At 40.6% G+C, this 12,732-nt stretch overlaps 1 long non-coding RNA gene and 1 other non-coding gene across 2 annotated transcripts; both read left to right on the top strand.

Moving 5' to 3' along the window:
• Positions 1–531: 531 nt before the first annotated feature.
• On the top strand, positions 532–635 carry LOC145633437 (small nucleolar RNA R71). The gene has a single exon (XR_014112762.1). It is a non-coding gene; the product is annotated as a small nucleolar RNA R71 (small nucleolar RNA).
• Positions 636–9,602: 8,967 nt separating this feature from the next.
• On the top strand, positions 9,603–10,654 carry LOC145630614 (uncharacterized). Its single transcript, XR_014112126.1, has 2 exons — positions 9,603–9,809; positions 10,442–10,654. It is a non-coding gene; the product is annotated as an uncharacterized LOC145630614 (long non-coding RNA).
• The last annotated feature ends 2,078 nt before the right edge of the window (positions 10,655–12,732 follow it).

Raw genomic sequence — 12,732 nt, 5'->3', positions numbered from 1 at the left:
GGAGGTGGATTTTGATACTGAGGGTTGGAATTGTATGATGGTTAAGCTTGTTGCCCCCATTGTTGATGTTGAGGTGAAAATCCGGGTGGTAGTTGTCTCCAAGCTACTCCTCCACCACTTCCCTAAATCCATCTTGCCTTGTGTTGTAAGCCGCAACATGTTTAGGGCTAAAGCCTCCACAATAAGATGTATAATGGTTTGTACCACCATAATTTTGACATGAGAAAGAATTGGCTTGGGAAGAGCATGCCCTACTATTAACACTTGTGTTCAACTTTGCAATCCCCTTGGTCAAAATCTCAATTTGATGTTGCAATTGATCAACCTTCTCTATTTCATACATCCCACATTTCTTCGGTACATTCCTCCTTCTACCACCCAAAGAGAAGTTATTCTCCACTTCTTCGATTGTTGCCTCGACTTGGTTTTGGGGGATCTTAATCAATTGTTCACCCACCCCCGCATCCAAGTTAGCTCTAGACATTGGTTCCAATCCATCATAGAAGAATCGCATGAGCAAGCTTTGATTGTATTCATGATGAGGACATGCTTGTGCCACTCTTTGAATCTTTCCCAAGCTTCACTAAGACTGTCATCCATTTCTTGTTCAAACTATACAATCTTCCTTCTCATCTCGGCGGTCTTTTCCTCATAAGTGAACCTCTTCAAGAATGCCTTGACTATCTCTCTCCATGTTGTGTGAGAATTTGGCCTCACTTGCTTGAGCCACTTTTAAGCTCTACCCAAAAGAGATTGACGAAATAGATGCATTCGGATGTACTCTTAAGAAACTTGATTGGTTTGAATCATGGAACATAACTCGAGGAATCTATCAAGGTGCTCGATAGGATCTTTACTTGGAGAACCCGAAAATTGCTCCCCTTATACCACCCTTGTGTATTGAAGATGAATGGTAAAGTTGGTTTCCGTGACGGGAATCAAAATCCCTCCCATGAGCTCGTAATCCTCCAAATTCCTAAACTCACGAAACAAAACTTCATCCTCTTCTCCTGCCATTGCCTCACTTTGAGCACTTGAAAAACAAGAGTCACTCCCACTATCCACAATAGAACCAAGACCTCTTCCTTCTTCTTGATAAAGCCTATGAACTTGTCTTTAAGTTCGGTCGATCTGATCTCGTGGTCAATGTTATGTATGGGTGGACCTTGAGATCTCCTAAGCATCCATTAAAGCTAAGCGAAAAAGACAGAGACAAAGTCCGTTGGCCGCATGATGACCCTGTGGTCATAGAATGCAAAGTGGCCAACCAAAAGGTTGGCCGCATCTTAATCAACACAGGAAGCCCCTTAGACATTATTAGCCGCTTATTTCTATCGAACCTCAAATAAAGGCCGTATAGCATGATAAATGTCTCTCATCCCCTTGTTGGGTTTGGGGGAGGAGTTGTGCACCCAGTCGGACGAATTGATTTGCTTGTCCGCCTGGGAGAGATCGGAAGCAGTCAGCACATGACCATCCGGTTTCTGGTGGTTGAAGAGCTGACCGCCTACAATCTCATTCTTGGCTGACCCTCTCTTAACGAGTGCGAGGCCGTCATCATCCCTTCCCTTATGATGGTCAAGTATTAGAAGGATGATGGAAATGTTGGCTCCCTTAACGGGGACCAGAAGACGGCTCGAGAATGCTATTTCTCGGACGTCAAGCCCACGACAGCTGCAACCGGTCAGGGAAAAGAGCTAATAGACCTTGATATAATCAAGGATGACCATCCAACCCCACCAGCCGCCAAGAAAAGAAAAACTAATCAGTTGGTGGTGGTCAAAAAAGAAAAGCAATAACAATCACTGATCGGGGAACGGTCAGATGACCTCTGTCCCCAGCCTGTAGGAGAGCACATTGATATTCCTGTGGACGAATGTCGGCTAAAGCAAACTGTTAAGGTGGGGACGGTTGCTTTTGCTAAATTGGGCACAAGCTTGCACCAACTACTGAAAATATTTAAAGACATTTTACCTTTGAAGTGGAAGAGATGCCAGGCATCAGCCCGGATCTTGCTATCTTGCTATCCACAAACTCGCCGTGGATACTAAAAAGAAGCCCATTCGGCAACAGAAAAGAAACCACGGCAAGGAGAGAAGTCAAGCGGTAGCTGCCAAAGTTACTAAGTTGTTTAACGCTAGGTTCATTCGGTCGTGTAACTTCCCTGACTGGGTTGCAAACGTTGTGCTCGTAAAGAAGACGAATGGTACCTGGCGCATGTGCATTGATTACACTGACTTAATTAGAGCATGTCCGAAGGATAGTTATCCACTTCCGTAAATCGACAGTCTGGTCAACTCTACAGCCGGACACGCCCTGATGAGTTTCATGGATGCTTACTCAGGCTTCCATCAAATTCCCCTATGGAAAAAAGATCAAGAAAAAACGGCATCCATCACTCAGGGGTTATTCTGTTATATAGTGATGCCGTTTGGCTTGAAGAATGCGCCTACTACAATTCAACGAATGATTAATACAGTATTCATTAATCAGATTGGGAGAAATGTATAGGCGTATATTGATGACATGATAGTCAAATCCATGCAACAGGTGGATCACCTTGCTGATCTCCAAGAAACATTCGCCACACTCAGGCGCCACAAGGTAATGCTTAATCCCAAAAAGCGTGTCTTTGGTGTTAAGTTTGAGAAGTTTCTCGGATTTCTTATTGACTAAAGGGGGATAGAGGCCAACCCTGAAAAAATACAGGCGATCATCAACATGCGGTCGCCCCGAACTGTCAAGGAAGTACAAAAGCTAACAGGTTGTCTGGCGGGTCTAGGGATATTCCTCCGTCGGTCAGGGGACAAGTGCCTCTACTTCTTTAAGGCGATCAGGAAGAAGACTAGATTTGAATGGGTGGATGATGCTAAGGTGGCCTTTCAAAAGTGAAAAGCACATCGACACTCTTTGCCAAGGTTGGTTAGCCCTTTGCCTAGATCATGCCCTCAGCGCCGTCCTCTTAGCTGAAAGAGACGGCATCCAGCTCCTAGTCTACTTCATTAGCCTTATTCTTAAGAACGCAGAATTTTGGTACCCCATAGTCACAAAATTTTGACTTGCTCTCTACATAGTTGTCAAGAAGTTGATGTCTTACTTCTTGGCACTCCATTTGTGGTCTACACTAACCAACCAATCAAGCGGCCAATGACGACTCTGGAATTATCAAGCTAAATGCTCAAGTAGGCTATTGAGTTTCAGGGACTGGAAATCACTTTCGAACCAATGAAGGCAATAAAGGGGCTAGCATTCGCCGACTTTATTGTCGAAATGACAAGGCCGGCTGAGCCGAATAATATTGATCAGGTTTGGGAACGTGTATGTGGATGGAAGCTTCACTATGAACGGTTGTGGTGCAGGCGTAATTTGTCAGTCCCCTGAGGGGAAAAAATATGAGTATGCACTACAGTTCAAGTTCTAGGCCTCAAATACTGAGGCCGAATATGAAGCCCTGCTAGCCAGCATCCGCATGTGGAAGGCGGCAAGGGCAACTAAGATTGACGCCTGCTTTTACTCCCAGTTGGTCGTAAGCCAATACCATGGTGACTATTAGACCACCCATCCGACCATGATCAAATACTTTTAGGCGGTCAAAGCTAAATCTGGGACACTTGAAGACTTTCATCAAAGGCAAGAAACCAGGTCAAACAACAACCTGCCGATGCTTTGTCAAAACTGGCATCCTCAGCCTCCTTTGATACGCCTCGGTCAATCTTTTTTGAAGTTATGGAAAAAAGAAGTATATTTGATGAAGAGCCTATTGGAGTACTTGACCGAAGCTCTACCTGGATGGATGGCGTCCGGGCATATCTTACAGACGGTATGCTCCCTGATTCACCCTAAGAGGTGGCCGTGCTGAAAAAGCGAGATGTAAGCTTTGAGATGAGATAAGGAGAGCTCTTCAAAGCAGGTTACTTGAAGCCTCTATTGAAGTGTGTTAGCCCAAAAAAGGGGAAATAAGTTCTCAAAGAATTGCATGCGGGACACTGCGCCTCTCATATAGGCGGCAGATCCTTGGCCGTTAGAGTTAGGCGACACTAATTCTGGGCAACCCTTGAGTTACACGCTATGCATATGGTTAAACAATGTGACAAGTGTCAAAAATTTGGTAAATTAATCAATCATCCGACCACTAACCTGACTGGAATCCACAACCCATTACCGTTTGCTAAATGGGGCATGGACATTCTGGGGGCTTATACAACTGCTCCAGGTGGCAAGCGCTACATCTTTGTGGCTGTGGATTATTTTACTAAATGGGTAGAGGTAGAAGCGATCAAAAACATCAAGACAAAGGATGTCATCTCCTTCATCTTGAAAAATATCATCACTCGGTTTGGGGTGCCTATTTCTATGGTTTTTGACAATGGTCCTCAGCTTGAGAAGCCTCGGCTTAAGACTTGGTTGGGAGATCAAGTGATCTCAAGTTATTTCACATCAGTTGGTCGACCCTAAGCAAACGGCCAGGTCGAAGCCTTTAACAAGTTAATCTTAGACGGCATAAAAAAGAAGATTGAAAGAGTTGGGTGCCTATGGGGGGATGAATTACACACGTCCAATGGGCCATTAGAACAACCGCGGAATGGAAACTGGAGAAACCCCATTTCTCATGGTGTATGGTGCAAAGGTCGTCTTGCTTATTGAACACTATGAGCCGACTCTTCGAATCATGTTGTATGATGAATAGGCAAACTAGGAGGCCATTCGGCATGCATTGGACTCACTCCTAGAGTGAAGGGGCAAAGCCGCCTTGCGACATGAGATCTACCGCCTGAGAATGACCCGGGCCTATAACAAGAGAGTACACAAGCGACCTTTGAAAGTTGGGGAATTTGTGCTACGAAAAATAGAGGTAATCGGAAGGGAGAATGAGCAAGGGAAGCTAACCCCAAATTGGGAAGGTCCCTACCGAATATATGCAGAAGTAAGAGGCGGCACCTACAACTTGGAAACACCAGAAGGCAAGCAGCTACCCAGAACATGGAATGTAGATAGCTTAAAAAAGTACTACTATTGAAATTTTGTAAAATTTGACTTGTTAATGAAAATCTGCCTTCATTTACAGACTTGTCTTTTAAACATTTTGATAGAGCGCCACCTGCATAATGTGCAAACGAACCTTGCTTAAAATTTATTAAAGCACCGCCTGGACAATGTGTAGACAGATCAAGTTCAAGCTTCTATAGATATTTGAACAACGACATCATAATGTGCAGGCGGACAATGTTAAAAATCTATGGAGTACCGCCTACACAATGTGAAGACGGCCTTTCTTGCTTAACACTTTATTAAATTGTCCTATAAAGGGATCGTCTACCCCAACAGCAGACGTCCCAAACCATGCTGAAAATGTCAACCGCACAAAAGAAATCGTACCTAATATTATTCAACATCTATAAGTTAAGTCACAAAGACCTATCAACTATCTATTTTCCAAAAAGAGGCCAATGGTCGGATACACTCTATTTAAACAACTGTCTGCTCCAACATGAGTATGACTGTCTGCTCCGACATGATTCAGAGAACCGGCGAGGTCTATTTGGGCAAATTCGTTGAGGAGAAGCATCTCCCAATTGGCTGGCACATTGCTTTATGAATGAAAACAAGTGGCCCTACCAAATGTGTTTAGGCAACGCCTGCAGTCGTTTGATCTAATCTAACTTGAAATCTAAAAAGCGGTGATTTTTTCGGACTGTTCTAGTTGCGGCTACTTTTTCATTTTAGAGGCTATTCTACTGCCTGTTCTTGCTTTGGGGCAAGTCAGGTGGACGATTATTTTTTCAAATCATAAGCTAAGTAAAAAAAAAAAAAAAAAAAACTTAGCGGCTTAACTATGTCTCATGAGGCCTTTGGCCAAATACATTAAAGCTATTAAACTATCTGTTCTACATGGCCGTCTGTCGCTTGGTTTGGGAAATCACCATAGTGATTGATTGACTTAGAAACCATACATACTCCTTAAAGTATCAATAATTTGTAAGTTAATCAATCCATTTTTTCGAAACCAATTGACATCTGGCAAGGGCAAGGACATTCGCATAGTATACAGGTTAAAAATAATACTTAGCCAAAAAAATCTATGCATGAAAAATCGGAAGCTTTAAAAGTTTTAAAGCATAACACCAATATAAATGAAATCAGTCAAATGACCGCATGCTTCATAAATAAAACTGTCGTCAAAATTGACGACTAAGAATGTTAATTGGCAAAGCTAGGAATTGTCTAAATACCCAACCCCTTGGTTAGTTAAAGATACACAAATACTCGTCACGCAGGCCGAAAAAGCAAAATACTTGGCCATTCAGCCGCATAAATGATACCTAAAATCTTAAAAGATCACGGGAGGTTCTCAGCATTGGCAGCCGCCTTATCCTTCGACGACTGCTCTTCATTTTTCTCTCCCTCCTCCTAATCCTTGTTGTCCCTTAAGGACAAATCACATGATGAGTAGGTTGCCTCATTTCCCCCTGAAGCCGCCTCCTGTGCCTCCCGCATAAGTTGGGCGTTAAACTCATTGTTCACCGCATCAAACTTGGTTTTCCAAATCTGATAATCGGCGGATGACTGAAATGCTTCCCAGGCCGCACGCATGATGGCTTCATTATCTTCCATCATTTATTTGACCAAGGCCATTTTCTCCTCCTCAACCATGGACCTATACTTGGCCCTGAGCTGAGTTTCCTAGTTTTGCAGCCGACCTTGAGTTTGTTTACCTGACCTTCCAGGTGGCCAGCATTGTCCTGCGCTTCCTTGAGGGGATCTAGCTTTTCCTAGAGGCTTTGAACCTCATTTTGAAGCTCAGTGATCCGTCTCTTTGCTGCATCAAAATTCTGCTGGACCTGCAGGTTGGCCGACGCCTGGGAATACATCATATCAAGAGTCAAAATCTCATTTTGGGCAATCTCGAACTGAGCTTTGTCTAAGGAAGAGGCGGCCCGAGCATTCGCTGCCTTTACCTCTTTGCACTTCTCCCACTCACGCGTAGCATAGCCTGCACTCAGCCGAAACAAAAGAAGAAATTAGTAAACATTCGACCAAATCATTACTTAAGTCAAAAGATACAAGTTTACCTCGCAAAGAAGCGCCAGTATGGAAACTAGGTTGAGGGTTCTGACTCCTAAGACAAACGCCTTGTCATCAGGATCAAGTGTCCTGAGCATTTTCTTGGCCATCTGCAGAACAGTCGGCCTCACCGGAACCTCTGCTTAAACAAGCAAAATAAGCTAAGGTTAAATTCTGAAGACCCAGTTCCATTTGTGGTAAGTGTTGTCTGATCAAATAAATGGAGTATGGACGAATGTATTACCTTCTTCCTCCCCTTTGGCGGCATTGCTGTTGCCTGCTGTTGAGCCGAAAGTAGTTGTGACTGGCTTTCCACTCTTCAATACTCTTTGATGAGTATTCTAGACACCCATTTTTTTCTCCCCAAAACCAAACCCAGTGATGAGTACCTTTCACGTCGAATCATAATCGAATGAAGTGAAAGTGTGGAAAGTTTAGTGTTGCGGATAGTTTTAATTTCTTTTCTCTTCTCTCTGTTTTTGAAAACCTATTTTGAGAAAAAAGCCAATCCAGTTTGGTAAGTCCATGATATGGGTCCAATAGTAATGTAGTTGGATGGGGCTTGAAAAGAGCTTTCAATTCCAACGATATATTATAAGCCCAATTCCGATGAATATTGAGGAAGTTATGGCCAAATTACTAAACTGGGCCTGGTTTGAGCCTTATATGCGGCCCAATGATCTAGAGGAGGGCCTAATATAGATTTATCATTCCTAATGCAATTAGGAATGGTTTTATTCTTCTAGATTCTTCTAGAAGGTTCTTTTCATTCCTAATTCAATTAGCATTGATAAATTAAATTTTGTTGACTTTTTAGAGTTTTAATTAGAATCAAAGAACATTTTTGAGGAAAATACGATTTTATCCTCCTGTACGGCAATTTCTATCTGATTTTAGAAAACGCGTCAAAAAAGGGATTAGCGCCTAACGCCAGACATTAGCGCCTGGAGCTAAGCCTGGCACCTGGCGCTAGCGTTAGCGCCTGGCGCTAATGTTGGCGTCTGGCGCCAATGGCCGGCGTTGGCGCTAATCAAATTTTATTCGCGTCAGAACTCTGTTTTGATGTTTTATATTTTTGGCTGATTTTCTCTATAAATAATCTTCTAAAAACTCCATTTTGACTCACCAACTCTCATCAAGTTTTCTTGATTACTCTCTCTCTCTCTCTCTCTTTTCTAAACTAGCCTTCTCTCAAATCTAAAAATTCCGCATTCATTAGATTTAGAAACACCTAGCCATATTCGACGTTGTCTTCACCCTAGACGTGAAAGGTTTAATTTCTGAGGGTTTGGTCCCAAATCTCTATTTCAATTATTTAATTTAATTGTTTGATTTTATTATTTTCCTTGAAGTTACTAACGTGTGTATTTTGTTATTAGAAAGAGGTACGACGCATCAAAGTAAGTACTTTAATGGTTTTTATTGATGTTATGATGTAGAGTTCATGCTTAGGTTGTTATTATGATATTCCTAGTATCATGTCTAGGGTAAATTTAATACTAAGTATGATTGTTATGATGCCTTCTATTTTCTCTTCCTAATATTCATGTTAGTATCATGTTAGGGCTACATATTTGATTTTTATTGCTTAGTGACATGCTAGGGTTTGTTATTAATCTTGTTAGTATTATGCCTAGGATCTTGCTACGCTTTAATATTAACATGAATATGACTATGATTATAATTGTTATAATTTATTATTTTAATTTATTATGTTGCTTGATTATATTTATTGTTATTTCTTGATCACGCCTTTTATGCATGTTTAAAGGGAATTTGTACTTGTAATCACGCTTAATAAGATAGTTAATAATCTTGTTAAGGTTAATTTGATTATAATTCAAGTTATCGCCAATAATAGTTTTATTTGTGCATTAATATTCAACCAACATAGATTAAATACGTTTAGGGTAATCCTACTATTGATTGCATGTTAGTCGGAAAGCGCACATGAATACGATCAGAATAAAGTAGAGGCCTATTATTAGGGCAGGTTCAATCTCTTTTAGATTGGATTTGTACCTTCATCCCCGAACCCTATTTGGTTCAAGACCTTATGGAGTTGACGATCTCTTGGATCGTTAAGGAGTGTAACTACACCAAAAACTAGATTAGAGATCGCAAAATATAGAACGGTTACCAAAGGTAGGCGTTCTCCAGAAGAATATAGAACATGTTTATATAAGAGGCGTTATGTATGTTAATACATATGAAACGGTTAGAATAGTTAACCGTTCTCTATTTCTTTTAACTCAAATAATTAAAAAAAAATTAATTATTATATATTATATAGAACGGTCATCTTGACAACCGTTTTGTATTGTATTAATTAATTGTTTTTTTTAATAGGAGGAAAAAATATACGGAGTAATTTATTTTCACTTTCACATTCACGTTGAATAACTTTAAAAAAAAAAAAAAAGAAAAAAAGTATTGTATTGTTAACCCTAGTAGGACTACCGCTCCAATGCTCCATCCTCTTTCTTTTCTCTTAATTTTTCAGCCGCTCTATTCTTTCACTCTCATCTCTCTCACAGATTTCCTTTTCTCTTCTCCTTAAATCCGGTTTAGAGTTCCTTTCCTCCATGAATTTGACCCTAACTGATTGGTCATTAATAAGCGAAGAGAAGCTTTGACCTTAGAGATCCTTAACAATGGCGATCCACGGTTTATAATTATAAGCTTTTCCTTTTGAACAATTTCAAAGCTATATCAACAAAACGAAGTCAATAAGATCCAATTTCAAGGTAAATCATTCCTCTTTTATTTCGTTTAATTTAGTTTCAATTTAGTTTTCAGGTCTTGCTATTATCGATGTATCCTAATTCTTATGATTTCGATTTTTATTGTTTTATTTTTCTTGATTCTTAATTAGATCTTAATTTTGATGTTATTTTGAAAATATATTTCTCACAATGTTAAAGTTATAAATTTTGCTTTGATTTTCTTATTTCATTGTCTCTTGTTCGATTTGGAAGAATATTTTAACAGTCCTTTGTCCAAGTATGCATTTTTTTGCTGTTGATGTTTGGTTGATGGTGTTGAAGTTATTGCTCTTCTGTGTACAGTGAACTAAATTGGAGATTGGTGAACTTCTGGTAAATTGTGTTACTTCCATCCAATTTGGATGTTGCGGAATTGAAGGTTGGGTGTGATTATTTTCACATGAATTTTTAATTTTATTTTCTAAGATTAGAGTTAATAATTATCTTAGGGTACGACTCTTTTCATTAGTAGTATACTAGTATGATTGTTGTTACTCTGTAGTGGATTTTTGTAGGGAGGTGGATGGTTTACTTCTGTAATGTCGGAGATTTGTTTAATTGCAGGACATGTCTTGTGAATTCGAAATTTACATGTTATTTTCATGTTAATGCAGATTATTCATAAAGAAGATCAAGTATTGCATACAAGTTTATGATTTGTTGTCGGTCGATCAACATCATTGAAAGAAAAAGAGATCCTTGTAGCACAATTTTATTTTATTTTTTTATTTGATATCTTGTTATTCCTTTTTCATTTGCAATTGAGTTGTATAAAAATATTATCAATTTTAATTATAAGTTTTGAGTACTTTGGTAGTTGGTATTTTGATTTGACTTCTATGTATTTACTTTGAGTAAGTTTTTCAATTTGCAATTAGCTGCCTAATATATCTCGCAAATGGTTTTTTTTTTTTTTTTATTTAAAAAAAGTAGGAATAGAGAACTGTTGGCATATCAAACCGTTCTCTTTGATAAAGCAAAACAAAACGGTTAAGTAATATGACCGTTGTCTTTTCCTTCATTATTTTCTAATTTTAAGCAGGGAATAGAGGACGGTGATTACACACAACCGTTCTCTATAGTTGAGTATACAATACGCCTATTTGAACCGTTCTTTATACTTTACACATCGCTTAGCAGAAGAACGGTCCCGAGACGTTCTATAAAGCCTTTTTAAACCGTTCTCTAAACCATTTTTTGTAGTAGTACCTTCACCTCATGAACGGTTTACAAGTTCCTAAAAAACTTATTGGCGACTCTTTTGCTCTATCTTCTTTCCCTTTGGACTCTACCGTACTTTAGTGTATGATCATAGTGGGGTTCAAGCTAGGGGTTAACGCTTGAAATATTCCCTACAAGTATCTATCTTTGTGGAGGTCTTGACAAGGGTGGAGGTGCTGGTCCCCTTCTTTGGATTTGAGGCGACGTCGCCACCTAACTGCTTTCGCAGCTTTGGGTCCAGCTGTTGAGGAGAAGGCTTGGTCGAGCCACCCTGCAAAAAGTTCACATGTTGGCTGTGACTTCAACAAAATTTCGACAAGTAAAAATGGAAGAAATATTTTCACCTGAGGAGTTCCGCCTGGCGTCTGCTCCTCGTTTGTCCATTTGCCCAGGACGTTCAAATGGTAGAAAGCTGCCGAGTGTGCAGCCAGCTTTCTATGAGAAGGAACCTTTGACATTGCTGTGTTTGCACTAAACAACAAGAGAGTAAAAAACTCAGACAAAAGTAACAATCATTATGAGCAACTAAGCAAAGTAAATACATGCGGCCTACTACCTCTTGGCTTCTAAGAGCTAAGGAAACAAGCGGCCAAATATATCCCGTAGGAGGGCCACTCGAAGCGAGGTATGTAGCTCGAGAGGGTTACCTCCTTGACCCCCGTCTCCATCTTGGTTTGGACGGCCACCGACAAAAGGCCATGATCCAATATCTCCTCTTGCGCTCGCATGAGGATAGGTGGAAGGGCTTTCTTTCAAGTGAGGAGGATGGCTCCTTGTTCTAGCTATTGTTCTGTTATACTGTAATGCCGTTGGGCTTGAAGAATGCGCCTGCTACTTTCCAACAAAATGATTAATACAGTCATCATTAATTAAATTGGGAGAAATGTAGAGGCGTATATTGATGACATGATAGTCAAATCCAAGCAGCAGGCGGATCACCATGCTGATCACCGAGAAACATTTGCCACAATCAGGCGGCACAAGGTCATGCTTAATCCCAATAAGTGTGTCTTTGGTGTTGAGTCTGGGAAGTTTCTCGGATTCTTTATTGACCAAAGGGGGATAGAGGCCAACCGTGAAAAAAATACAAGCGATCATCGACATGTGGTCACCCCGCACTGTCAAGGAAGTACAAAAGCTAATAGGTTGCCTGACGGCTCTAGGGAGATTCCTCAGTCGGTCAGGCGACAAGTGCCTCTACTTCTTCTAGGCGATCAGGAAGAAGACTATAATTAAATGGGAGGATGATGCTAAGGCGGCCTTTCAAAAGTTAAAAGCACATCTGCACTCTTTGCCAAGGTTTGTTAGCCCTTTGCCCAAAGAGGCGCTCTATATGTATCTGATTGTCTCAAATTATGCCCCTAGCGCCATCTTCTTAGCTGAAAGGGACGGCATCCAGCTCTCGGTCTACTTCATTAGCCACGTTCTTAGGAACGCAAAACTTTGGTACCCTAGAGTCAAAAAATTTGGCCTTGCTCTCTACATGGTTGTCAAGAAGTTAAAGCCTTACACTGATCAACCGATCAAGCGGCCAATGACGACTCTTGAATCATCGGGCCTAATCTCAAGTAGGCTATTGAGTTTTAGGGACTAGAATTCATTTTCAATCCAACGAAGGCAATAAATGGGCTGGCATTCGTCGAGTTTATTATCGAAATGACAAGGCCGGCTAAGCCGAATTATA

This window comes from Chenopodium album, chromosome 5, assembly GCF_948465745.1.
Source record: "Chenopodium album chromosome 5, dcCheAlbu1.1, whole genome shotgun sequence".
Lineage (NCBI taxonomy): Eukaryota > Viridiplantae > Streptophyta > Magnoliopsida > Caryophyllales > Amaranthaceae > Chenopodium > Chenopodium album.
Note: the sequence above shows the minus strand (reverse complement) of the source record. Positions and strands in the feature narration are given on the sequence as shown.